General features: G+C 43.0%; 1 protein-coding gene across 8 annotated transcripts in view; it reads left to right on the top strand.

Moving 5' to 3' along the window:
- The window catches only part of Rbfox1 (RNA binding fox-1 homolog 1), a 1681994-nt gene that overhangs the window by 595369 nt on the left and 1059373 nt on the right, over positions 1-27252 (top strand). The window contains exon 1 of one of the 8 annotated variants that reach the window (XM_036197538.1): positions 2743-2928. The exons of the other annotated variants lie outside the window; for them this stretch is intronic. The gene's annotated coding sequence lies outside the window, so the exon portion shown is untranslated. Of the gene's footprint in view, positions 1-2742; positions 2929-27252 lie in introns of those variants that run through there. 8 annotated transcript variants of the gene reach the window in all.

The following is a 27252-nucleotide window of genomic DNA, read 5'->3' as shown; positions in this document are numbered from 1 at the left end:
TTCCCTCCATCCTTTCCTTGTGGAGTAGGAGGAAGGAGACAACCTTGTCCCAGCATCATCTTGTCTTGAAGCTCCAGATGCGTGTGGAGACCCCATTTCCCTGTGGATAAACGCAGAAACTGTTTTAACTCTTTGCTGTGCTGTTTCCACAATCTATATCAATAGCAATTTATATCAATAACCAGGTCTGGCAACATCTGCCAAGGTTGTCACACTCAGTGATTAAATGGCCATATGTGCCCGAGAACACAGGGACAATGAGGCTGTAATTAGGATTCGCTGCCTCCCCACTGGCCACCCGTTCTGTGTTTCTCTTCGAATAACCTTGCTTTTGTGAACTGATTTGTGAATCAAATTATCCCACTGAGAATGAAGTTTGTGCTGTGATAATACTTTATAGCCATGGGTCTCAGTAATTTCACAGGGCACCAGCAAGCTGAAGCCTAAACATCTTTCTTCCTTTCCCTCTGTTTCTATTGAGGAAGGCATCCAGGGTGTGATACAGGTTAGGGAGGTAACTTTGGTCTGCAGATGTGGCTCAGTTGGTAAAGTGCTTGTGTAACATGTAGGAAACTGTGGGTTTGAGCCTCAGAACTGCATACACCCAGCATGCTCATAATCCTGGCACTGGCCAACTGGACGAGGAAGGATCAGAAGCTCAGTGTCATCCTCAGCCACATCATGAGTTCCAGGCTAGCCTAGGAAACACAAAACCACATGGAATAAAGTGGGGAGCAGAGTCTATTCTGTACCATGTCATCCTTGGGAACCCGTTTTTACCTGGCATCTTCTTTGGCCTCCCTTAAATGTTGCTGTTTCCAGGAAAGGCAAGCACAGGAAACACACAGAACTCCTATTACCACCACAAACAAACTGAAAACACCATCTTAATGCCATAGCCGAATGCACTTCAGATGGAGGGAGAAAACCCCTTGTCATTTACTTCCTGAGGTGACAGAGACAGGTGATGATTATGTAAGGACTTGGCACATCCCAGAAAAACCCTGGAAATATAGCCTCACCATGGAGCTGCAATAAATGTGAAAGTAAACACTAGAGAGATTTATCTACTTATAAAATTTGCTTACCAATATAGAAAAGCGCCATTCACTGTGTGTTGGGTCTTCAAGTATTAAAGAAGATCACTTGGTGGGACAGTGAACACTCTTCACCAAACATTGGATACATATGTGTGTGTGTGTGTGTGTGTGTGTGTGTGTGTGTGTGTGTGTGAATGTAATATGCTCAGTTTTTGTATATGTAGAATTATAACATCCAACTCACACACACTTGAAGAAGCAAGGACATTCTAGTGAGTGTAGCATGCAGTTCCCACAATAAGAAAGAAAGAAAATAAACTGTTTTACATCAAAAAGTCATGCTTCCACAAACAAAGGTTTAGTCTCTACAGAGAGCATCTTTGTGAGGTGGGTGGGGGAAGTTAGAAACAAGCAGTACTCATACTTAGTTGACACCTAGTTGATAATACCACACATGGTGTCGGGGAGGGATCTGTGAGGGCTTTGGGGAGGGAATAGGACATTTGCCTGGCTGCTGATGTTACTGGAGGCAAATCCATTTTCAAAGCCAAGTTTTTGAACTTCCACCAAATCTTTTCATTCCTTCAAAGCAAGAGCAAAAAGTTCAGTGCTTTCTCATTTAGCACAAGAGCTGGGACATTTGAGATGCCAAGGAGTCAACCCCCCTATAGGGGGTACAACTGCCTCTTGGGGTAAACAGAGGCAGGCTATAAGCTATGGTATGGTGGGGCAAGGGGTCTCCCAGCCTCCTCGGAATTCCTTCATGAAGTCGCACATTGGAAGTCATAAATATTGGCCATAGACATTGTGAATAATGCAGGGAGTAGCGTAAGTAATTGCCAGCGCTGATATCCTGCCGTGGACATCTCATTGCTCCCGAGTTAAAATTGGTTGTCAAGTGAGGACTCTGGGGACCGTGCAAGGTGCCCTATTCTGTCATGTGGTACATATTTAATGCTTGAAAGAACAAGGGGAGAGACACATGCTAGAAGGGGGGGGGGAGAGATTTGCCCTCAGTTCTACACTTTCCAAGTGCTTGGGAAAGGAGGGTGACATGCAGTTCTTCCCTCCGTTGCTAGACTTTGCAAAAATTGAAATAAAAACCAGGCGTCCAGTACGACTGTCCATCATTTAGCAGTCAGCACTGCACGGCAGCAGGCTTGTCTTTGTGTGCTCCAGGCGCTTTGATTACCTCCCTGCACCGGGCGCTCGCTCTTGTGCCTCGCGTCTGCTGGATCTCTGGCCTTCTCCCTTGTTTAGGAGGCCTTGAACACCTGCTGGTGGCTGGAGCAAAACAGCCCAGGCCGGTGAAGGCGCGGCCAAGCCCAGCAGAGAGAGCTGGAATCATTGACATTGCTAGCACGTGGGTACCATTCGCTGCTGCTGCCCCGGCACTTCTGCCTCGCGTTCTCCCAAAGCGAGCTAGCAAGAGAGGGAGCAGGAGGCGCTTTTGCAGCGGGCGGCGATGAAATCCTGGCAGCTAATTGCAGTCGTGGGAGATGCCCTTCAGGTAAGGCGAGCGAGGGAGGCGAGGGAGACACTGTGGGAGGGGGAGCCAGGGACTGAATGGGAGGGAGGGAAAGCAGTGCTGGCACCAGCATCCGAGCATCCTGGAGCCCGCTGGACTGAAGCTCAGGAGGAGGGTGCGCAGGGACGGGGGCGGGCGGCAGTGGGAGGAGTGTGCGAATTGACATTCGGGGCCGCCTGTGGCAGGCGAGCCTCTGCCAGCCGCTGTCCAACGTTAGCGCGGAGAAGGTGGCCGGCGGGCGTGTGCGCCTCTGGGTCCGTGGATCAGAATCCGGACCTGGCGGTGGATGGAGCCCAGGGAGCTCTGAGAAGCAATGGCAGGACGCAGATGTGTGTGCAGCGAGTGAATTACTCAGTGTAGGTAAGTTCAGCTCCGGAGTCCCGCGGGATGCGATCCAGATTCGTCCTGGGCTTCTGGAGAGTCCCCTCAATACCTAGGGAGCTTAGACCGGTTGGGGGACCAGAAGGTAAACTGATTTGCTTTACCAACTGGAAGTTCGTGGGGAACTTCCCTGTTAATAGCCATTGGCTCCGTTGAACTTTATTCCCAGAGATGAATAAGCGTTTATAAAGGATTGGTGTTAGAATACCCCGCAGGCTAGGGCTGTTTTTGTTGTTGTTATTTTTTTGGTATTTTTTGGGGGGGTTGTTTTGTTTTGTTTTGTTTTGTTTTTTTGTTTTTGGAAAGCAGTACGAAGAGCTTTGCAAAGAAGATAGAGGTTGGGGAAAAATGAATGGGCAGATGGGCCGCGCTTTTGGAAAGTTGGCACGCGCCTGTGCGTGTCTGTGCAGAGGCATTGCATGTCGCCCGAGACAGGTCGACCCTGCCCATCACGCAGGCATCGTGCTCTTACACCATTCTTGATTTCTAGAATCCCATGGAAAAGGCATTCATGAACAATATTGAACACATGCTTTCCCTTGGACACACAAACACTGAGCTGTGCATCTTATGGAAGAATCGTCTTTCCTGAGAGAGCCAATGAGGGAACATGGACACAGTGTTGTACACATCATTCATTAGAACAGAAACAGCGCCTGTGAAGACCATAGCCATTCCTTCAGCCATTTCTTCTAGGTGATAGGTTAAAATGAGGGTTCTGCGTATTTCCAAGAAGGCTGTGTTTGCTGTTTCTACTTCAGACAGATCCACTAAGGATTCTGGACCCAAAGTTTCATGATAGCACCCCATTAGTAAAAATGATTATATCGTCTGTGGAGGGTGACTTCTGGTGTTATCAGATGGCTCAGAATTTACTCACTGTCTACTTCATTTTAGCCTTACAGGTATGAGTGTAGCTTGTGCTGAAAAAGTAAAACAAATATTTGTGTGATCATCCTATGTAGCTATATAGTAAATGGTCTGGCTCCTAGGCTTCTAAGCCTTTTTAAAGTCTCATAATTTTGACCCACATGTATGATCGCTCAAAGGATGTGAGTATCTGTGAAGCGGAGTGAATTGGGTTGGAGGTTAGTTAGCAATTATGACGTTTGTAGAGGGTTGTGTTCAGGCTAGTCATCTAATCAGCCACAGTTGTTTACCACTGGTCTATGTAGAGATACCAGCACTTGCAATGCCCTGTAAGAAACCTAGTCTGTGCTTCTCCTCCATTCACTCCATCTCCGTGATCCGAACTGGAACATGCCAAAGACTAGGAAGACAGGGTTGCTTCACTCAAGACCCAGGAGATGGGAGGGTCTCCTCCCTTCTCTGTCTCCTTCTTCTCTTCACTTGTCCATTCCTATGTTTCTTTGCACTTGGCTATCTTTAATCACCTGCCCTGGAAGTGCTTTTGCTATATACATTGTTGCAGAAAATGTTTAGTACCCAATGATCACAATGAAGACTCAGAAACTGGCTTGCCTTTTTTCCCTGCAACACTTTGCTCACAGGCAAGAGTTATTCAGCATCAGACAATCACTGCCACATCCTAACCTTACAGAATGTGAACATGTGAACTTTTTCATATCCGCTGTCCCTGACTCTGGAAAATTACCTTTGTACCACAGAAAGAACTGATGGTGGGCTAGCTGGCTGGCAAGCATTCTTTGCCTCTTAGGACTTTACTGAGATAATGTAGTTGTGCAGCTGTTACTCTGTATTCAAACTTTTATCAGTTCCATGTCTGCATTTTATTGTGGGGCCATTTTAATCTGTCTTTCCTTGGACCTGGTAGATGTAACTGTCAGCATGGACTTAGGGGCAGGTTTAACTACAATAATTCTGATGCATAACAAGTCAATTCTGTTCTCTAGACTCTTCTACAGGGTTAGCTGATCATGACCTACCACATCTGAGCTCTGGAGCCTTCTCTTCCTCCCCAAGAGGAGTAAGATACAGAGGTCAAAGGGGATGTGAGAGAAAGGGCTTGCTTTAACAATTGCTTACCTCCGAGTGACAGTCACAGTATTATAACATGGGATATATGGAATTTGTTACCATATTTTCAGAAATCTTTCATCCATTTATTGTCTTTGCTTGAGAGTAGAGGATATGGCTGGAAAAATTTAATCTTCAACTAAATAAATGCTAACACATCCTATGAAAGAGTTCATCTTGTTAAACTGAATTGATTCAGAGTTTATATACAGGGTGTTTGAGTAAGAAGTGAAAAGTGATCTACCCAGTAAGAAAATGTGTGATATACTAACAAAGGTTTGTTATCAGGAGATTGAGACGGCTCACTGCATAAAGGAGCTTGCTACCACATTTCAGGAACCGAGTTCAATTCCTGGACACATGTGGTTGAAGGAGAGAACTGACTCCTGAAAGCTATCCTATGTCCTCCACATGTGCATGCGTACATGTGTGTGTGTGTGTGTGTGTGTGTGTGTGTGTGTGCATGCACACACACACAATAATAATAGTAATAATACAATAAAATATAACAAAAGCTTATTATTATTGACTTCATTTTTAGCTCTTGTGTTTTTAATTTTACATTTAATCTTTAAGTTATCACAAAAGGCATTGGAGGAGATGCTTTGAAAGTAAAAGAATGTAAATTTCAGTGGGTAGTGAGGTGGGGAAGATTTGTGAGAAGTTGGGGGAGGAGAAAGAATATGACCAGAACGTGTCCCTTTCTAGACCTTAATTTCCCATCTTGTGCTGATTTTTTGAGAAACATTAACATGAATAAGGAAGAGAAGGTGGGTACCCTTCAAGGTGGTTGGTTGGTTGGTTGTTGTTTTGCTCACTAGACTTAATTTTGCTGCTTAGTAGAAACTTGGGAGCATGAGGACTCACTGGAGCCTTGTGTGTGTTTAAGGTTGTGTAAGTTTTCCTGTTTCTTCTCATTTTCGTGCTTGGCAGAACATTCTTATGTATTATAAACAATAGTAAATAGTAGAAAATAAGACGAAGGAGACTTGCCATCATGCATTTAAATTAAGTGTTAAATTAAATAACACATAACCAAGTAGAATCCCAGTCCTTGGAGACCAAGACATGTCTTACTCCTCAGCTTCCACAACACCAAAGCAAAGAAATCTTTAAAAGTCAGCATTCCCATATAGAAATGGAGTGGGAAATTCCTGCAAATTAGGTTATTCAGTAACGCTAATATCCCAAACAATTTTAGGGTGTATTGTTTTTAATTGATCTGAAGTTGATGTGAGGAGTTGTGGGGATTATCTGTATGCTCACATACCCAGAAGGCCCAAATAGCTAACGTCAGCGGGAACAACTTGCTTTTGATTCAGTAGAACTAGGTTATGAATTCAAGCAATTAAACATGACAAAAAGCCCAATTTCACTGCCTAGATTAGTATGCTTCCAATTTTTCCTGCTCCATAAAAATTTCAAAGTGTTCTTTCTGGTTAGGTGCTTGCATAACCACTAGGTGATGAAGGGCTCCTGTTTCTCCCTTGCTTATGATGTCCAAAGGCTTTGATGTCACAGATGTGAGTAGGGTCCATTGAATGGTGGAGACAATCAAGTAGTTGAGGAGTTAAGTTTAAAGCCAGAGTGGGGAATGAATAGTAGCTAGTTTGTGGGTAATATCAGCAATGAGTCATCTTATGGCCACACGTGTAATGGAGGTCAGAGGAGACTCTTCAAATAGTGATGGAAATATAAAAGTATATTTGGTTACCAAAAGTGTAATGAGATTTGTAGTTAGATGGTTGATTGATGTGTGTGTACGTGTGCATTTATATATCTATATATGTTTGTACATATGAATATATTATATGCAATGTCAGCCATGCTTACTGCCTTTTCTTGATTTTGTTCATTTTTTTTCTGTTTCTACAGAAATGAGGTCTAACATTCTAGATTCATGTTTGTCCTAGTTACCAAAGCTTATTGTTCTTTAAAATGGGCATGCTTCTAGAGTACTGCTTAGTCCAATATGTTCCCACTGAATTGCCTGCAGCTTTTGGCCAGTGAGCTCAATTTCCCAGCCTGGTTTATGTCATTACACAGATGTTATGCATGCACATACATCACAAGGAGGCCCCCTCCAGCACCATCCCTCTCACACTTCCAGTTCACTCCAGTATTACCCTAGTCAAGCAGCTCTTTCTATGGCTATGGGCTGTGCAGAAAGGACACCGTGCCTTAAGGATGGTGTTGGAGCTCTGTGGCCCTCCCTTTGCTCATTTCAACTATTCTGTATCACCTGCTGTTGATGTGTGTGCTTGTCCTCAGATGGAATCTGTTTGTCAGGAAACTTTGCTGCTGAGGTAGAGCTGTTGTAGTTACTGGGCTGCATAGATAGAAGAGGCCTGGTGTTACTACACAGGAGGATGGGATGGAGATTTGTCAGGGCATAGTGACCATCAGAGTAGTTCAATGTGGGGTTCATCCTGCCTCATACTTAGGCATTGGGCAGTGGACGAAGAACTCAAGCATGTCTTCTCTGATCTTCAGTATAATTGTGTACCATGTACACTGTTCTTCCCAATTCACAGATGGGAAAGGGATTTTTCAGACTGGGTAACTCAAGTAATCAGACTCCAGAATTTTTTTTTTAATTCCAAAACACCAAGATACTGTTGAAATTTATAAATCCAAAGGCAGGAAAGAGCTGTGCAAATGGATTCTTAGCAGATGTCCTGGGCTAGCAGGAGGTTTTTTCCCCCACACAGGATGTTTGGTAACTCTGGAGGTGTCTGTGGTTGTCACACTTGGGCACAGGTTGCTGCTGGCATTCCGAAAATGGAAGTCAAGGCTTCGATGACATCCTCCTATCCTAAGACAGCCAGGAAGGGCCTCTCTATAAGTGCTTGATGCTAAGGTTGAGTAATGGTTTCCTAAGCAGTACTGGGGTGGAGATGACTAATAGACTCAAGCCAGCACAGAGGGCAGAGAATCAAAGCGATTAAAATTTTAAAATCTCCTCTGGATTCGAACAGGGTCACAAGGCGATACATGAAGCCTCCCATTTTCTTACAGGCCAGCATTAAAATTGACACACCTGCTTGCTTTCAACATTTTTATTTTTATTTTTATTTTTTTTTACAAATCAGATGTGGCTCACTGTAGATGAGGGGCTTGTTTTGGTTGGTTCCTCCCAATATCTCCCCTGCCCCATGATTTAGTCGGTTTGAAGTCCAGCAGTGCTGGCAATGAGGTTTCCTTCCATGGTGTCACTGTTCAAACAAAGAGAAGTGCAAGGCAGCTAAATGAGCAATTCTCAGAATATTTTGTTCCTTGTTTTTCTTCCATCAGTGTTCAAATGCCATCATTGTTTCCTTATCTTTCAAACTTTGACACCTAGCTTAGTATATTTATTTAAACACATATTGTTTCATACTTGCCAAGTGCTGTTGTAAATATTTTCCAATTTAATTTGACTTTCAAGACTAGGAGGTTGGAATTGCTAGGCTATTCTTTTTCTTTGCAGTGGCAACAGATGTCCAGAGAAGTTGCTCAAGGTCACCCAGCTGCTAAGTGGCTGAGGTAGAATTTCAACTCTAAAGTGTGGGCTCTTGGGTCCTTGAGTGGAATGATTAACAGTTAGAACATCTTTGTCTGTACAAAGGAGAAGTGCTTAGGCACCATCGTGTAATATGATTTTTTAAACAAAAGACATTTAGTTTGGGAATAGTTGATTAAGAAAATTAACTTAACCATATTTGAAAGGGCATGAGATTCAGAGGACCCATCTCAAACAAAACAAAATTCAGGTAGGAGAGGTGGTTCAGCAGTTAAAAGTACACACTGCTTTGGCAGAAGACCCCAGCTCAATTTCAAGCACTTATGACCTTCATCTTACAGCTAATAACTGTAACTCCAGCTCTAAAAGATCTGACATCCTCTTCTGGCCTCCATAGGCACTACACACACACACACACACACACACACACACACACACACACACACACACACAATCACACACTCACACAATAAATCTTTAAAAATAAATAAATGTTTAAATAAAACCTAAATAAATACAAGAGTTAATAAATAGTCCTATGCCAGGGTTGGGAGGTTCTAAATGTTCTCTTTGACATAATCACATCATCCGCAGCAGCAGCATCCTAGAAAAGTTCACCGGGTAACAGTTACGGCAGAAGGCTGAGGAGATGGTTTGGTGAGAGAAGTGCTTGCTGTGGAAGTGTGAGGACCTGAGGTTTGATCTCCCAAACCCATGTAAAACTAGATGTGACAGTGCATGTCTGCAATCCAGCATTCCTATGATAAAATGAGGAGACAGAAGAATGCTTAGGACCTGGAGCCAGCCAGCCTGGGATACACAACAGAGAACAAGAAGAGACCTAGAACAAGGTAGAAAACAAGAACCCACCCACACCCAAGGTGTTATCTGACCTCTGAAGGCACACTCTAACATATATGTGCCTACACTCATGCACATAATCATGCACACAGATAAAATATTATATTAGAAATAATCTGTCTCTCTAGTGACTGTGGTGTTGGGACCTAGCTCTGTAGAGTCCAATAACAAACCCATCTCTTTGGTACCCTGGTGCTCTTAGGATTTCCCAGTGAGCCCGAGTCCCACAGTGAGTGTGTTGGGATGGACATGGGGCTGTTGATGCCTGGCTCAGTTTTGCTCATGACAGTTTGTTTATCTTCCTTCCTTCAGTCCATGGGCGGGACCAGGCCTATCTTCTTCCTCTTGAATTTTTAACATGTAGCAAATGCTATGAAAAGGAAAACAATTTGAGTTGATTTTTAAATAGAAGTGCCAATCTGACACATTTTATTCTGCTTTAGAAGAAAAATGAAGAAGAGATATCTTGTGATGCTGCAATTAAACACGTGTACTCAGTATGCAGAAGACAGGAGTGAGGGCTCACCTGAATGAGTGGGGACAACTCTCAAATGGATGGAAGAGGTTGTGTTTGCCCAAGTGTCTTCCCAGGGCACGTGTGGGGTTATACATTCAATACCTCGCATAGACATGCACTTGCATGGTAATGGTAACTATAGATCTGAGAAATGCCACTTCCAGACCAGGTTTCCCCTGGCCTTCACATCCAGATTTGTACATCGCTTAGGCCTTGGTACATAGATATCAGCAGTCTGCTCACGGCCCTGAAAGTCCTTAATAACAACTTACAATCATGAATCCTTTTTTTTTTTTTTTTCTAACAAGGCAACTTACAGATTTTTACATAGGAAAAGAGAAAGGGCCATGACTGCCCAGCTTGAATCTGCCCAAACTAAATCCAGTGAAACGGACCATTGAGTTTGCTCCCTCCCAGCCTCTGAGGCAGCATAGGATCTGGGCTGGAAGTGTAAATCATTACTGTTTTGTGAGTTTCAGGCCCAGTGAACTCACAATTGAACAAAGAAAGCAAAAGCCAGTCCTATTTTGGAACTGTCAAAAGGCTCATGTTGGATCCATTATCATCAAATGTCCTTTTTAATACAGTTCATCGAATTGGCTTTTGTCGGATACCTATTATGTGTGTTGGTTCAGGAAATGGTTTAAAATGGGGCCAAGATGTGTTGCTCAAAGGTATTGCTTAAATGACATTAAACACACACAGCAAGACTATCTAGTTATGTTCTGTAGATGGTATAGGTTTATAGTACTACAATGAAAAATATATGCAAATATATATATATATATATATATATATATATATATATATATTTCATTAAGTTATATATAACATGTACATACATTATGTGTGTGCATAGATAAAGGAAAGAAGGATGGAAAATTGCATTTTAAAGACTTATTCTCATTTTATGTGTATGTGTGTATGTAACTGGGCATATATATGGCTACCTTATGCATACAGTGCCCCTAGAAGCCAGAAGATAGCATCAGCTTTCCTGAAGTTGGAATTGCAGGTGGGTGTGACTCATCCAATAGGAGTCCTGAAAACCAAATTCAGTCCTCTGGAGGAGCAGTGAGCATCCTTAACTGCTGAGCTGTCTCTCCAGTCCCAGAAATTGCACGTTAAAGTACCATTTTAATTGTGTCCAGTGACATAGATTTCTAATATATTCCCCTACCTTATGTGAGCCTGTTGTTAGAAATAATGATGGTGCCCTACTTAATTTTTTATTACTGTGATAAAATACTCCAACTAAAGCAACTTAAAAGAGAGAGAGTTTATCCTGGCTCTCAGTCTGGAGGGATACTATCCATCATGGACAGAGAGACACGGCGGTGGCAGCAGGAGGCTGGCTGGTCATCTTGCATCTGCACCTAGGAAGCAGAGAGTGAACTGAAGTGGGACCAGCATCTAAAGACTCAAGGCCCTCCTTTCTGACCTTCCTTCTCTACTGAGTCTCCACCTCCTAAAGGTTCCACAGCCTTCCCAAATACCACCACCACTTATGTGTGCAAACACATGAGTTTGTGTGGGCCTTTCCTATTCAAACCACAACAGATGGCCACTGACCAGTGTTCTGTCAATGGTAATGATAGAACAAAAACAAGGAAATGGATTTCTCTGGAGTTAATGAAGAACTTCTCCAAGAAGCTAAAAATTTAAGTGTTCTATTGCTTTTCGGGTTCACACTTCCAATTCTGCTGACAGAAGATCAAAGCAGGGTTTGTTGTAGTCCATTAACTACCTGCTCAGTAGACAGGATTCAAAGTTGTCACCCGCCCCCCCTTACTGGCTGATTTGCACTGGGCACTGGCTGAGCCGAAACCTCGAGTGGACCTTTGAGGAAGGTGTCCTTGTAATACTCATTTTTTTTTCATGATGGAAGATTGAGCCTTGAGCTGCTTTCCAGGTTACCAACAGCTGCTGCTTAGAGAGCGTTGGTGACTGACTTTGAAGCTTGACTTCAAAGTCCAGTTCTTTGTCTGACTCTTTGCTCTGCAGTCATTGTGATGTAACTGGTGAAAAATGAGTGACCCAGGTCAGGTGATCTGTCTGACCCTCGTGTCAGGACTAACTCTTATCATTCTGGCCTAAGATACAGAATGATGGATGTATGAGTGGGTACATAGATGAACAGAGCGTGAATGGACGAGGATAGACAGGTGTGTAAAAGCGTGAAGATGGATGGGTGTGTGGATAGAGGGTGGATGAATGATGGAGGTAGAGGGAGGGAGACGTAATAAGATACATAAACTTATTAGTGACCCAGGAGGAAAGTTGATGAAGAATAGAAACATAGTTTTCAGAGAAGTATAATACTTGAGAAGTAAGTGAAGAATCTGTTTATGTGTATGCATATATATGACAAATTCATGTATCACATTGGAAAATAGCATAACATTGCATACATGGTTGAAGTGTGGACTGCAAACATCTTTCATAGGGAAAATTGTTAATTTTGTATTGTATTTGTATGTGTAGTATATGTGCTTGGGCTCATGTGTGTGTGTGTGTGTGTGTGTGTGTGTGTGTGTGTGTGTGTGTGTGTGTGTGTGATTGCACATAGCCATGCATCAGGTTCCAAGATCTATCACCCTTTGCCTTATTTTCTTGAACCAAGGTCTCTCAAAAACCCGGAGTTAGGATGGCCACTTGCAAGCCCTAGCAGTCCTCTTGTCTCCAGTCCCCAGTGCTGGGGTGACAGACATGTGTGTGTACAGCTGGCTTCACACATGGATGCTTGGGATTCAAAAGCAGTCCTTTAAAATTGTGCAGTAAGTTTTCTTACCCACTGAAACGTCTTCCAACAACAGAGTGGGAATTCCTTGATAATTATTATGCCTCTATCAATATTCTCTGAGCATGTTCTGCTGTGTGTGTCTATCTGTGTGAGCATGTTCATGTATGTAAGGGGTTTATATATGAAAGTCAGAGGTCAGTCTCAGATGTTGTTCCTCTGGAGCCATTTGCCATGGTGGTTTTGTGAAGTTTTTAAGATTGTATCACTTTTTAAAACATTTATTTATTGTGTGTGTATATGTGTGCAGTTGCTGTGTTGCATATGCAGAGGTCAAAGGACAACTCAGGGAAACTGGTTTTTTTTTTTTTCCTTTCACCATGATGGTCATCAGACTTGTGAAAGCATCTTTACTTGATGCCATCTCACCAACCCCTACCATGTTTTTAAGATTAAGTGTCTCATTGGGATCTAGGGCTCTCCAACTTGACTAGTCTGGCCTGCCAGTGAAGCCCAAGGAATAACAGATCTGTCTCCAGTGTCGGGGTTATAAGCACATGCTGCTACTGTACTTGGGGTTTTCTGTGGGTTCTGGGGATCAATTTTGGGTCTTTACACTTGTGCAACAGGCACTTTACAGACTGAGCCACCTCTCCTCCACAGATCTGAACAGCGTCAATAGTGAAAAATGCCTTGTAAAATGCAAGTTCCTTTTATTTAAACAGCCTTTAACTACCCCTTCATCCCAGAGCTGATGGAGATCAGCATAGGCACTGCCCTAGACTTCTAGGCTACCTATTGCTCTGAAATCACATGGGAAAATGAAGATGAGAAGGAGGAGGAGGAAGCTGCAGAGGAGAAGAAGAAAAAGAAGAGGAAGAGAGGAGGAGGAAGAAGAAGGAGAAGGAGGAGGAGGAGGAGGAGAAGGAGGAGGAGGAGGAGGAGGAGAAGAAGAAGAAGAAGAAGAAGAAGAAGAAGAAGAAGAAGAAGAAGAAGAAGAAGAAGAAGAAGAAGAAACCTAAAAACAAAAACAATCAAACACCCAAATAAATAAAGGCTGGATTTGAAATTACAATTCCATTCAGGTGTGGAAATGGGAATGCTCTCCAGGGTGAAGTGGTTGAGTTTTGAGGTTTTTTTCCTCGCAATTTCTGGAAATGTGGAACCTGAGTGTTAACTGGAATGGTTTGGCTGTGGAGGAAGAGCAAATTTCCCTGTTGCTCTAGCCACTTGTCATTCATTGGCAGTACTGCGAAATCATGATCCTTATCCTCCCAGCTGCGTGTGTCTGTCAGCGACTGCAGGCTGCTAAAAGTTGTATACTATTATTTTTTTATTCATCTCTGGGTCATTTCATCTTCCCGTGCAAGGCACATGAATGGCTGTGCATGGAAATTGTATTCTGTGCTGTGTTTCCCACTGTGAATGATGTTTACTATATATTTATGAAAACACAGCAATAACAAAACCCTTTATATAGCCTTTCAATTTGCTGTAAAGGCAGATAAAATATTTTTATCTTGAGCTGAACTTCATACCTTGGGAGATGCAGTCGGCCCGACTTGGAATAATAAAACACTTCAGAGAGAGGCAGGTACTGTAGAGTTTGCTTCAGAAGCCTGGGCACTTCACTGACCACAGTGCCTCTCTGCAGTGTGCCACCTGAATACACAAAAGGCACCAATGATCAGTTTAATATGCAGGACATCCAAACAAAGAAAACAGAAGAGCGGTGTGTGGACAAGTGCGCGCAGGTATGTGTGCGCATGCACAGATGGAGGCCTGGGGAAGACATCGGATGCCCTACTCTATGGATTTCTTCATTGTACCTTGATAGAAGGTCTTACTAGACCTAGGCCGGCCGGCGACCAAAGTTCTCTCAGACCCCACTGTACTGGGTTATGTACTCCCAGAGCCAGGCTTGGCTCTTTATGTGAGTGCTGAGGGTCAAACTCTGGCCTCATGCATGTGCAGCAAATGCTCTTACCTGTTGAGCCATCTCTACAGCCCGGGCAACACACAATTTAAAGATAGCTTTGTGGTGAGCCTGAACCACATCCAGGTGATGCCCACATACCTTGTTTTCTTTGATGGGAAAAAATGCTGTTATGAAATTGGTCACCCCAAAGGGGAGTCAGAGCTTTGTTCTCTGTTTTTGCTTAGTTTAGGAAATATTTTCATATTTTGTGTATGCATGTGTACATATTCACATTTATGTGCACATATGTGTGCAGATGCCCATTTTCTTGTGCATACATAGTGCAGAGACCAGAAGTCAATGTTGAGTAGCTCCCTCCATCAACATGGCTCCTTATTTTATTTATTTATTTATTCATTCATTCATTCATTCATTCATTTACTTATTTGTTTGTTGGTTGGTTGGTTGGTTTTTCGAGACCGGGTTTCTCTGTGTAGCTTTGCACCTTTCTTGGATCTCACTTGGTAGCCCAGGCTGGCCTCGAACTCACAGAGATCTGCCTGGCTCTGCCTCCCAAGTGCTGCGATTAAAGGCGTATGCCACCACTGCCAGGCTGGCTCCTTATTTTTTGAGGAAAGTGTTTCAATGAGATTACTGATTTGGCAAGACTGGGTGGTCAGCAAACCCCAGGGATCCTCATGTCTCAGCTTCCCCAGTGCTGGGATTACAGATGAACATTTCACAATGCCTAGCCTTTTTACGTGGATGCTAGGGAATACAAACTCCAGTCCTCAAGTTTGTGTGGCAAGCACTTTACAAGCTGATCTCTCTCTTATTGAGATTTTTATCAGGGATAACTGTTTCATGAAACTCTAAGGTCACACAGGGTTAAAAATGCTTTTTTGTAGTTCCCTCCTGTGGTAATATTATCCTCAGTGACCTGTTTCTGTAAATCTGTATTGTCACATCATCTATAAGCTGCTGGCATTGCTATGACCCACTGATCATCTTCAAATGCCCCCAGATTTGCCCAAGCTTGAGTTTAAGTCTGCTTAATTCCACATCATGTTCAAGTTCCTGTCTCCTTCTCAGCCACATCCCAAGGATTCCTTTTATAACCATGCACCATCCCCTTTCCTTTCTTTCTGCTCTAACTCCTGAACTCCTGTCATCTACCTCATTGTTGTTCTCTCTCTAAACTTTTATCATTTCACAATGTTACATTAACTGGAGTCACAGCCTTTGACCTTTTAAACTGTTTTTTAAATGTATGTGTGTGAGTGTAGCATATGTATATGTGCTTGTGCCCATGTGTGTGGGGGAGGTGTCATGTGTAGGTAAGGAAGCCAGAGGTTAATGTTCAGTGTCTTTCTTTATTGCTTCATCGTAGTCTTTGAGGCAGAGTCTCTCACTGAGCCTAGTACTCACTGATTGGCCAGAACGTTGGTCAGCAAACTCAAGGGACCCATCTGTCTTTGTCCTCCAGCACTGGCTTACAAATGTGTTTCCCTGATACCCAGCCTTTTCATGAGTGCTGAGGATTGAAATGCAGGTCTTTATGTTTGCCTGGCAGGCACTTTTCTTACCAAGTCATCCCTCCAGCCCTCAGTATTTAGTCTTTTGATTGGCATCTTTGCTCAGCATCCCTTCATGGAGTTTGCCTATGGCTGGTGCTCACTGTCATTAACTACTGCCTGCTGAAAAGTGGTTGAGCTCTTATGTGTGAAGCTGCTGTGAACATTCGTGTGTTTTCATGACCATGGTTTCTCTAGGATCCAGGCCCAGGAATCAACTTTGGCCATTTTCAATTTGTGCATGTTTCAAAAAAATTGAGTGTGTTGTTATCCATGGGAGGTATATAGTAGTTATGTACAAATTGATATGGGAATAAAGAGAAAATCTTGTCTCCACCCTAATGTTTGCTTCTATGTAAACATTATGCTAAGTATAAAGAATAGCAGGCATTTCTGTTGCATCCAGCATATATGCCTGTCTGGACCTAAGGCTATTTTCTGCAAAACCCCATTCATCCTTACAACAGCCTTAGAAGTACTATTACTGTTTTCCCCCATTTATGGATGAAGAATGGGGTACAAGACATTTAAGCGACTTTCCAGAGACAAAAATAATCTGTGGCCCTCATGGTATGCACTGCTGTGAGGATGTCACAGTTTAAAAAATTAACTGTTTTAGAGTCAGTGACAGCCACTGCTCCCACTGTTAGGAGTCCCACAAGAAGACCAAGCTATACACTGTAACATATATGCAAAGGGCCGAGGTCAGTCCCCTTCAGGCTCCCTGGTTGTCAGTTCAGTCTCTGTGAGCCCAGGCCACCTGTGTCTGAAGAGAAACAGTGGGGAAAGAGTGGATGGGAGTGTTGAGGGGAGGGGCGTTTGGAAGGAGGGGAGGGAGGGCAAACTTTGGTTGCCATGTAAAAACAAAACAAAACAAAAAACAAAACCCCAAAATTAATTGATTAATTAACTCATTTTAAATTTATGTCTTTCTCTCTGTATATATATACATATATATATCTCACTTGAGTGGAGTTGTGTATGTCAGAAGAGGGCATTGGATCCTCTGTAGCTGCAGTTATAAAGTAGTAGCAAGTTGCCTGACCTGGGTACTAGGGATTGAACTGGGGTCCCCTGTAATAGCAGTATGTACTCTTACCCACTGAGCAATTCTCCAGCCTCAGGACTTCACATTCTATTCTCTTTCACACACCTGCCAGTCAGAAAGCTCTGGGCTGTCTGTGAGGGCATCATACATTTTATTTGACTTAACATCTGTAGTTGTAACAGAAGCTACAGTAGTCTTGGATATGTACAACTGTCAGGGAACTGGCTTCATGGTGCTGTAGCTCACCATTTTGCCTCTAAGCTTAGGAATTAGGCATTCCTATGCCCCTCCTTCTAAGATCTCAATAACAAACCAAAGTTCAGTTCCACTGAAGTTCCCTCTGGGGAACCAATGAGAATGTTGGGCTTATTTAAGAGTATGGGTGAAGGATGATTGCAAAGTTGTGGTACTGAAAGTCTTCTCCCAGCATGGATAGCCACATAGATGGAGTTCCTCTCAATTAACCTCTGCCCTCCTATATACTCTAACACCTGTCACAGTCCTGAGGCCAAGTACAATTAGGGAAAAATTGCCTTCAGTGAACTACAAGGAGGTGTTGTGTTCTCAGGTGAGAGTCCCAAGAAGCTCCTCACTCTATTTCTATGAAGGAATGTCAACACTCCCAGCTGTGATGATCTTTGCAAGAAAGCACATCTGGACCCATGAAAATGGTGGCTGTTTGGCTCAGAGGAGAGTGCTGAATAACAGATGGATACTACTTCTGGCTTTTTGGATCTCAAAGACATGGGTTTCACAGCCCTCTTTTGGTTATACACGCTTATTTCACAGCTCTCTGGGGTGGTAGGCTGTGCCTTTTGAAGTGGACAATATCAACCCTGTGGCAATTTGGGCTCCTTCCTCCTGGTCCTGTGTTCTCCAAGGACATGGAGTTGCTGGATGACCAGGTCCACTCACCAACCCATGCTCAATGAAGCTGTTGCTAACAGAATCCTCAGAGTCACCTAATCTAAGGCATGCAGATTATATTCCCATGAAGACATTTTCTATTTTTCCCTGGCTTATAGAGTATTTAATATTTTCATATGTCTCAGCATAAAGCCATCTGTTGCAGTGTCAGGACAAGACGTTGACAACAAGAACAAGTGTATACTTGTGGAACAATTCCATGAGACGTTAACAAGAAAGCTATGTACCACTAGAGATTTTCATGGAGAGAGTTTCCAGGGAGACCTGGGAGGCCCACTGAAGCATTTGCTCTTCTAACTGGTCATTATAGAGGGCATGCACCCTTTAACTTCTGCCCTGTAGATTAGACTGGATCATCAAATGTGGTAACAGAGACTTCTCTGAAAGGAGACAGTGGCCTTATCTAATATTTAAAACTTACATTATCATCCCCTATTCATTCATTCATTCATTTATTCTATTGTCATGTTTCCCTCCACTTGGATAGGCAGAGTGGGAATTGCGCTGATGTGGCAGCCATCACTGAGTTATGTTTATATATACTCAGAACCTTTCCCATGCCTCTTCTTTCATAGCTGCATTGCAGCCTTGCTAATCGGCAATCAGCAGGGAATCAATTTTAGCTGCCCACTTGAACTTACCTGCTTAGGTGTAGTGAACATTCAAAATTGCTGCTGTCTCACATTGCCCCTTGCTGAGCTGGGCCTGGATAATCAAAGCAAGGTCCCCTAAGCTCAGTCCCCCAAGCTCAGGAAGGCACCAGTGCTCTTGGGCAGAAAAACAAAATAGCTAACTGCGTTGGGTTTGCTATCAGATAAATGCTTTGCAAGGTGCCTTGTATTGGCAGCCTTTTTTGAGCCTCCCTAATGGCCTATGTGGCTGGGTGGGGATCATTTTCATTTTATAGATGAGGGTGTTGTACTTTATTAAAAAATGGCTCAAGTTAATACTGTTACTGTTAAGGACTCTGAGATTTGGCAATAAATAGGCAGACACAGTTACCACCAGCATGTTTATTCCCTGGGGGCACAACAACCTCAAGAAGAAGTTGTGAAATATCACTCTCACCAGTTCTCAAAGAGAAGAGATGGAGAAGCAGGGTAGGGGGACTGTGGGGAGCCTGGGTTCTCCTTCAGCTCTTGCCATTGCTAGTCCATTGCTCTGTTGACTAAAGTTAGTAGTTGGTGACTTTGTAAATCACACAGGAAAGCTGGTAGAACATTTTTAATTTAAGTTTCTCTCTCTCTCTCTCTCCCTCCCTCCCTCCCTCCCTCTCTCCTCATGTGGACCACTTGTGTATGTGTGAACAACAGAAGACAACTGTTAGAGTTGTTTCTCTTCCTCCATCGTGTGTGCCCTGGGGATTTGACTCAGATTGTGAGGCTTTCTGGCAAGTCCCTTTACCTGCTGAGCCAGTTCCCCAAGTTTTTAAAGAACTGCAAAAAGGAAAAGTCATAAAAGTCATGGAGATTAACTCCAAAATTCTCTTCCCTATCTTTTTCCAAGATGTTCTCTGCTGACAATTGTGAGAAAGTACCTAAAACCAATTACTTGCTTTCCCACTTCACCAGTAAATGCATGAATAATATGTGTAAGCATGGCTTGTTCTCCTGTCAAAGTCTGAGAATTCTGGTTAGTGGGTCTCAGTCTGATAACCTGAGAACATAGTAGAACTTTGGGATGATTCATAAATGATGATGTATATAGGAGGTCATTGGATCAGGTTAGCTCAGGGACCATCATCAGGATATCCAAAAGGAAAAGGTATCTCACCTTCTTAACTGTTCATTTATTGCACTGAACCTTCTTGAAGGGACATAGACATTTGTTCTCTGAACAGATCCATTCAGATGTCTAGATTCTTCCTGCAGGTAGGTGTGCATCTCAATGATTAGACTATGAGAGGCTACAGAACTACTGGGACAGAGAACAAGTAAGCAAAGGAAAATCAGTTTCTGGCATGAGCATTTCCCAAGAATATGTGACACTCATGGATTAAACACAGCTAGTGACTACTAGTAAGTCCTAATAAGTCTGAGTAATTGTTATATCTGCAATAACTGAGTACTATCATCAGAGTCCCATTGAGAAAGACTGTGCTATTTCTAATTGATAATCAAGTTATCTTTGCAATTCTGCTGTGTGTGTTGTGCATGTGTGCACATGTACTTGCCCATGGGAGTAGGTGTCAAGGCCAAAGGTTGACGTCATGTGTCTTTAATTGTGTCACCATTCTATTTTTTGAGACAGGGTCTCTCACTGAACTCGGAGTTTGTCCATTTGGGTAGACTGGCTGGCCAGCAAGCCTATGAATGTGCCCATCTCCGCCACCCTTTCTACCCCAGTTCTGGGATTACAGATGAGTGTTGCCACGCCCAAATTTTCTGTGAGTGCTAGGGATCCAAGCTCAGGTCCTCATGTTTTACCCACTCTCCAGTTTCACAGATTGCTTTTGATTTATAACCAGCTCAATATGCATAGCATAAACTTCATTGTAGTTTATGTCTGACCTGTGTCCCAGATATTGACACAACTGTGTACAAGGTATATAGTAAGCAACAATGTGTTAGAGCCTGTCTTCCCAATATACCCCATTTTTGGAGAAAAGATTTATGGTTAACGCAACAGGGAAAATAAATGATTACCATTCTATGCCTGTGTGACAGGTTAGTAATTAACTTATGTCACCATTTGGCCTTTCATAACTGTGTTTATTCAGCTCCATAGAGCACTTTGCAGGCAAAGAGGAGTGATCAGCCTGGCATTCTTTGTTGACTATAGATGCTGGCATTGGTGGGCTGCGTCTTCTGCTATTGACTGGGAAATAAGTTGGTTGTTAGGACATGATTTTCCATTCTTCAAAAATGATACGGTGATACAGAGAACTTGAAAGCCACCCTGGAATTAGAAAAGCATAAAGAGATTGCCTTTTATGCACTAATTGAGCCATTCTGCCCATTTTCTTTGCAGGGTTACTTTTTATACTGTCGAGGCATAGCAAAGAGCTGAGTGTAAAAAAGGTAGGAAAAATGTTTTAATTAAAAGAAAAGAAAAGTGGTTGCATGTTTCTTTTCTCCCTTTGCATTGTAGGTTAAGTGCCCATCACCCAGCCCAGGGACAATGGTATTAGATTTGTAATAAGAAGAAGTGAAGCTTTTCGTTTTGATTGCATCGGGTGTATTTTTTCATCAGCGTCTCCCGCGTGAGCCATGATTCCAGGACAGACTCTTGTAATCTTCTGCAGTGGGAATGATTCAGCCTGAAAATCAATAGGGCATGAGGTATTTCAAGTTCTCATTATTGTAATGTGTCAACATCTCTTCAGTGACCCCAGAGTCCTGTGTTGGCTGGTTTTTCCCCTGATTTATTGTGCAATCTCATAGGGCAAACTATAATTTCACTTGGAATCAGAAAGTCTCCATTTATGGTTTGTGTCTCAGTCTCTAGTCATTAGGGCATTTGTGGTGGAATCAATACCTCCTCTTGTTGCCAACAGTTCAATGAAGTTGTCACCTGCTTGGATTACAAAGGAGAATGGGCCAATGGATGCAGGAAGGGTGAGCACACTGGGCAAGCCGTGTTTAGAGAAAGGCTTTCTCTGATGTTCTTCTGCTGCCAGGTAGAAGGATGGCTGAACTAATCATGACCTCCATTTAGAAGACTTGAGATACTGAGTTGCCATCATGCTTCATTTTCCTTTTGTCAACCATTTGTAGATAATGTCATTCTTTTTCTTAAGGAGGGAGCCATTCTGAAAGTCTGACTTCTTGGCACATTTTCTTGAACCTCTTGAGGAGTGTGAGTTCTTCCTAATCATGGTGCTGAGGCTATAAAGACAGCATCCTTCTAATTGGCAGAGGATGTGGGAACAGAATGAAACTCCAGCCAGAAGATCAGCATCTGTTTTCATCAGTATACATACCTCCCATATACAGATGTGCACAGAAACTCCAAAATGCATATCCAGTACCCATTAGTTAGCTGTGGGTCAGAATGTCCATTCTGAGCAACCCTCCATGAAGCATGATTAATTTTCACAATGTTGTAAATACAGCACAGATCCCTCCCCAGAGGAAATGAACACCAGGTTCTCTGAAAGAATCAAGCTGAAAAACTGTAAGTTTGAAGAGTTTAAAAAACAGCTCTTTAGAGGAGACAGTGAACCTGGGCAGAGTCTCAGATGTCACTTACATGTCCAGACTCTGCCATTGTCTTCTACCAAAGATGATAAGCCAGCATTGGCATATGTTTAAAAAACAAGTCATCACTTTAGATAGTTGACCTTGCACATGAAGGTCTTTCATCTTACCCCTTAAAAAATACTTCTGTTGATCACATGATTTCCATTATAACTTGTTAAATTTGTAGTTGATGATGTTGGTCTAGCTAGATTGCTGTCTTTCTCCTGTCCTCCGAGGAAGAACCTCTACCCACTAAAGATGCTCCATAAAGAGCTGAATGGGGGTTAGGAATTTAGCTCAGTTGTAGAGTGCTTGCCTAGCAAGCGCAAGGCCCTGGGTTTGATCCTCAGCTCCACAAATAAATAAATAAATAAATAAATTAATTAATTAATTAATTAATTAATTAATTAAAAAAAAGAGCTGATTGGGTGAGTTGTAATCCTGTACAGCCAGCTGAGATCCCTAAGACAAAAAGGAGACCTATTAGGGGCATGTGCTCTTTTGAATCTGACTATTTCTCTTCTTCCTGCCTACCAGTGTTACGATCTTTTGACATATAACCAGTTCCACAATCTAGAAAAGGGTCGCTTTATTGTATTTCATGGTACCTTTCCTAGACATCTATTCCTTTCACAGGTTCTTCCTGAGCTCTGTGATGGGAGTCAGATACCTCAATCTTCTATTCTCTTCTACGCTACTAAATTGGCCATTCTCCCTGGAGGTTCTTTATTAACATTTGGGAGTGATCCATCTTAATATTTATACCCATCTTGAGAATCCTTTTCTGTTATGGATCCATTTGCTTATTGTTACACTAAACACTTGCAGAGCCCCTGCAGGTGCTGGGCAATGGTAGTGAGCAAGCCAATGGTACTTCTTGGTCATGTTTGTATTCTCACTGAGACAAAGTGAGAACATGGCTTTGAATGTCTGCTCCAGAGCTCCTGTGGTGAATGCACATTTCCTACTTTCCTGGGAATCTGTTGAACCGTTTCTTCCTTCACCAGAGCTGAAACCTCATTTCAGTCGACTTTGGTCATTGGACATCATGAATGAGAGGATATGGACAGAGAAAGCCTGTGGTCCTATCCTATGTTTCTAACCTAGGACAAGTGCTATAGGTCACATTAACCATGATTAGTTTGATTGCAAGGAAAGTTGACATCAGAACCTTTGCATAACTGGTCACTTCTTCATTGTTTTTACCCTAATGTAGCCAACAATGCAGTCAGGAGCTCCAGATCACTCCATCATGAAAGACCTCGAGTGAGGACTAAGGGTGTGGCTTGCAAGTGTGAGGACCTAAGTTTCAACCCCTAGAATCACATAAAACCAGAAGCAGCAGAACAAATCTGTACTCCAGTACTTCTACTGTGAGACTGCAGATGGAGACAGGCGAAATCCCAGAAGGTCCTGGGATAATTAGTCTGGAGTATGCAAAATTGGCCTGGAATATGCATCCTGAAGCACAGAAAGTAGAGGGTAAGGCCATACCCCTCCTGAACTTGTCCTACTACCTACACATTAGCTGCCTGAACTCAGGACACACACACACACACACACACACACACACACACACAAAGAGAGAGAGATAGAAACAGAGACAGAAAGTCTTGCAGAATTTCTTTTGAGATGATCACTCAGAAGGGGCTTTTTTGATAAAGAGAACTGACTCTTCCTGGTCCTGGATCTATAGGCCCAAGATAAAAATCTGACACATATGCCTTCATTTTGTATCTGTCTTCTATGCCTATGTGATGAGCAATTTTGCTTCAGGGTACAGCCTTGCCCTCCCTTGGGGGTAACTGCTCTCATTCTGAAGGTGCTCTGTCCTATGAAATTATGCTGTTCCTGGAACCTAAGATGACTTTAACTTTAGGACAGTGACTTATCTCTGTGCTTTCAGTCTTGAATGCCTGGGACATGTTAGACAGACAATCCTTGAGGGATTAATTAGTATGCCAAAATACTAACTGAGGTTATCCTATATTCCCCTTAATTAATTAATCTGCAGAGATAAGCAAGTGTCCAAAGCAAAGGAGATAGACAGTCTACCTTCCATCGCCTATATACTGTTGCCCTTCCTAAGACACCCTGCAACTGAGGTGCAGGAGAGAGTGCCAAGTGGAAACTCAGGTAAGGGTCTATGACTCCCCTTTCTATAAAGAAGTTCTGATCCCCATTATCATCACTATACCTAAATGTCATTGTAATATTTGGCTTATTAGTAGCCATGGTTTCAGGGCCAAGGTATTTCAAAGGTCCACAGCGGTCTCTGCTCCATGATGGTGGATGGTCATTTCAGACCCACATGAATCTTAGGTAGTCCTTGACAGCTGTGAGATAGTTACTCATAAGTGGTCATCACCAGAACAGACAGGGTGTGGGACTGAAAGCACACTGCTGTTATATAAACAATACTGCCAAGTCTATGAATATTGACCTCGGCCACATTCACTCTCTCACCTCTTCTGCTTTTGTCAGTACTTGCTGACTCTCACACAAGGCTGGCCTCCTAGGGTGACAGGTACCTCTGATGGATCATTTGTATAAGCTCCTGTCTTTGGTCATGGACTAAAATACCTTCTCTCTTAGTCTTTTATTCTGTCCTTTGATTATAGATTGAATCAAAATACTAACTGGGGTTATCATATATTTTATAGCAAACCCATGTTACAACCTGAAAGGTTTCATTATACAGTCCCTTAAATTACAAGGTAGACCCATGGTGCCATTACCAAAAGGTTATAAATATCAACTCACCTGAGATACCATGTGTGTGTAGACAAGTGGAAACATGGGGAAACTAACCAATAGGACTGTCCTCATTTGCGTTAACTATCAACTTGGCAATTCCAAGAGTTAACTGAGAAGGGCAATTGCCCAGAACTAATTGGCTTATGACCTTTTGTCTGTGGGGACTGCCCTGACTGCTTATTAATGTAGGAGATGTCACTAATGGTGGCACCATTCCCTGTGCAAAATGTTCTGGGCTGTATAAGCAAGCTGGGTGAGTATGAGCTTGAGCAAGCCATGCTTCCATGCTTTCTGCTTCGGAGTCCTACCTAGACCTTTTTTGATGGACTGGTCCCTGGAAGTGTAATGCAAACCACTCTTTCCTTCTCTGAGTTGCTCTTGGGAACAGTACGCTATCACAGTTACAGCAATGAAAGCAGGACAGAAACCATGCCTGTAATTCCAGTATTCAGAGGTCCAGACAGAAGGGCCAATAGCACAAGATCATCTTTGTTGATACAGCAGTTCCAGGGCAGCCTGGGCTACCTGAGTCTCTCTTTAAAAAATGGGAATGTATAGAGTGATGTATATTCTTTAACATTGTGTATGTGTGTGTGAAGATGGGGATATGTAGATACATTGAGAGTTTGTGAAACACCAACTATTAGCATAGTCCTTTAGAGGAAGAGTAAGGAGTGTTCATGGTCAGGAACCAGCTTTTTCTGTACACTACTTAGCATCCACTATATTCCTAGTCATAGTTGTTTATCACTTTCCCAAATAGGAGCTTTCAGCAGAACATCCCTAAACCTGCAGTTTCCTATCCACAATCTCTCATGGTCTCTCTCCTACTTTGGTAGGCAGAAGGCCATAAAGGTAAAATCACAAAAGCTTGGGATTTCACATCCCCTTTGCCATTTAACAGTAAGCTTTGCCATGTAACAAACAATCTTAATATTTTGTGGCTTAAAGCAAAAGTCTTTTGCTAGCCAGTGGGTGGACAACCTGGGCATTTCCTTTGCTGATTCCACCTGGGCTAACTCATGCCACTTAAATGGATGGTCTGAAAAGCTTTACTCGTGTTGCCAAAGGGGTTGTGATAATTTGCTCTTGCCTGTGTGGCATCTTTTGGTCATTCTCAGGATGGCTTAAGCTTGCTCAGTAGGCAAGCTGGGGTCTTTCAGCTCCACTGCAGCAATGAGGTAATTCCTAATGCATAATTACTTCCAGCTGATGCTTATAAGTGTCTCGTTGACAGGCTGGCCCAGTACCAGTACCAAAGACAATAACAGATGACAAAGGATTTGGAAGACTTGACCTGGGAAAGATGCATACACCCAGGAAGGTGGGGTATTGTCACCCACCTCAGCCCTCTCGGAGGCAAAATGTGCAGTGATGACCATGATACCCAAGCTCGGTCTTCCCAGCATATCCTCGTCTGTCTGCAATCTATTCCTTCCCAAGAGCAGCCTTCCTTTTCTCCCCACCCACCACCCTCCTTATCTCTTCATATTTAAGCACTGATGTTAATAAGCTTGCCTCTTTTCTTCTTCCTTCTGGAGAACAGCAGCCCAGAGCTAAGGTAGTCATTGCTTCCAGTGACACAGTGGATGCCCATGATAAGACCCCACATGTCTCCAGAGGTCTCCCCAGGCCATGTGATAGAGCACATGCCCATAGTGTTCTGACAAGTGTGTCTGATTCCCAGCATCCTCACAGCCCCCTGCTGGAATCAATTTGCTTTGGATCAGGGGCAGTGGTGCATCCAGCTTCCACTTTGCATTTCTCTGCCTGCCGCATCAGCCAGTTTATTTCAGAGATCATTTGGAATCTAATGCATTTGCTTTTATGATTGTGCTATACTGGCTCATGCTCCCCTTGATGGGCAGGTGGAAGTAGATCACAGTGGTGAGGCAGGATCCCTGGATGGTTCCTTTACAATGAGAAACTAAATGACACTCAATTAAAGTAAAGAGGGACTCAGAGCATGGCAGGTAGAACCATTTTTCAGACACACAGAGTCATATTTGCCAGGCTAGATCATCAGGTAAATTGACAGGGTGGGGAGTCTGGATCTGAACTCTCTTGGTGCCCTGTTGATTTGGGGAATCTCCTTATAAATACACTTCATTACATATGTGCATGGTTTATATTCTACAAAGGCAGGAGACACTGGAGAGATGTCTCTGCCAGCACGTGCTTACCTTTCAAGCATGAATATCTGAGTTCAGTCAGCAAAACTCACACAAAACAAACAGATGTGGTATATGCACACATACATATGCTTGTTGGCAAGGCACA

The sequence above is a fragment of the Onychomys torridus genome, chromosome 8 (assembly GCF_903995425.1).
Source record: "Onychomys torridus chromosome 8, mOncTor1.1, whole genome shotgun sequence".
In the NCBI taxonomy this organism is placed as follows: Eukaryota; Metazoa; Chordata; class Mammalia; order Rodentia; family Cricetidae; genus Onychomys; species Onychomys torridus.
Note: the sequence above shows the minus strand (reverse complement) of the source record. Positions and strands in the feature narration are given on the sequence as shown.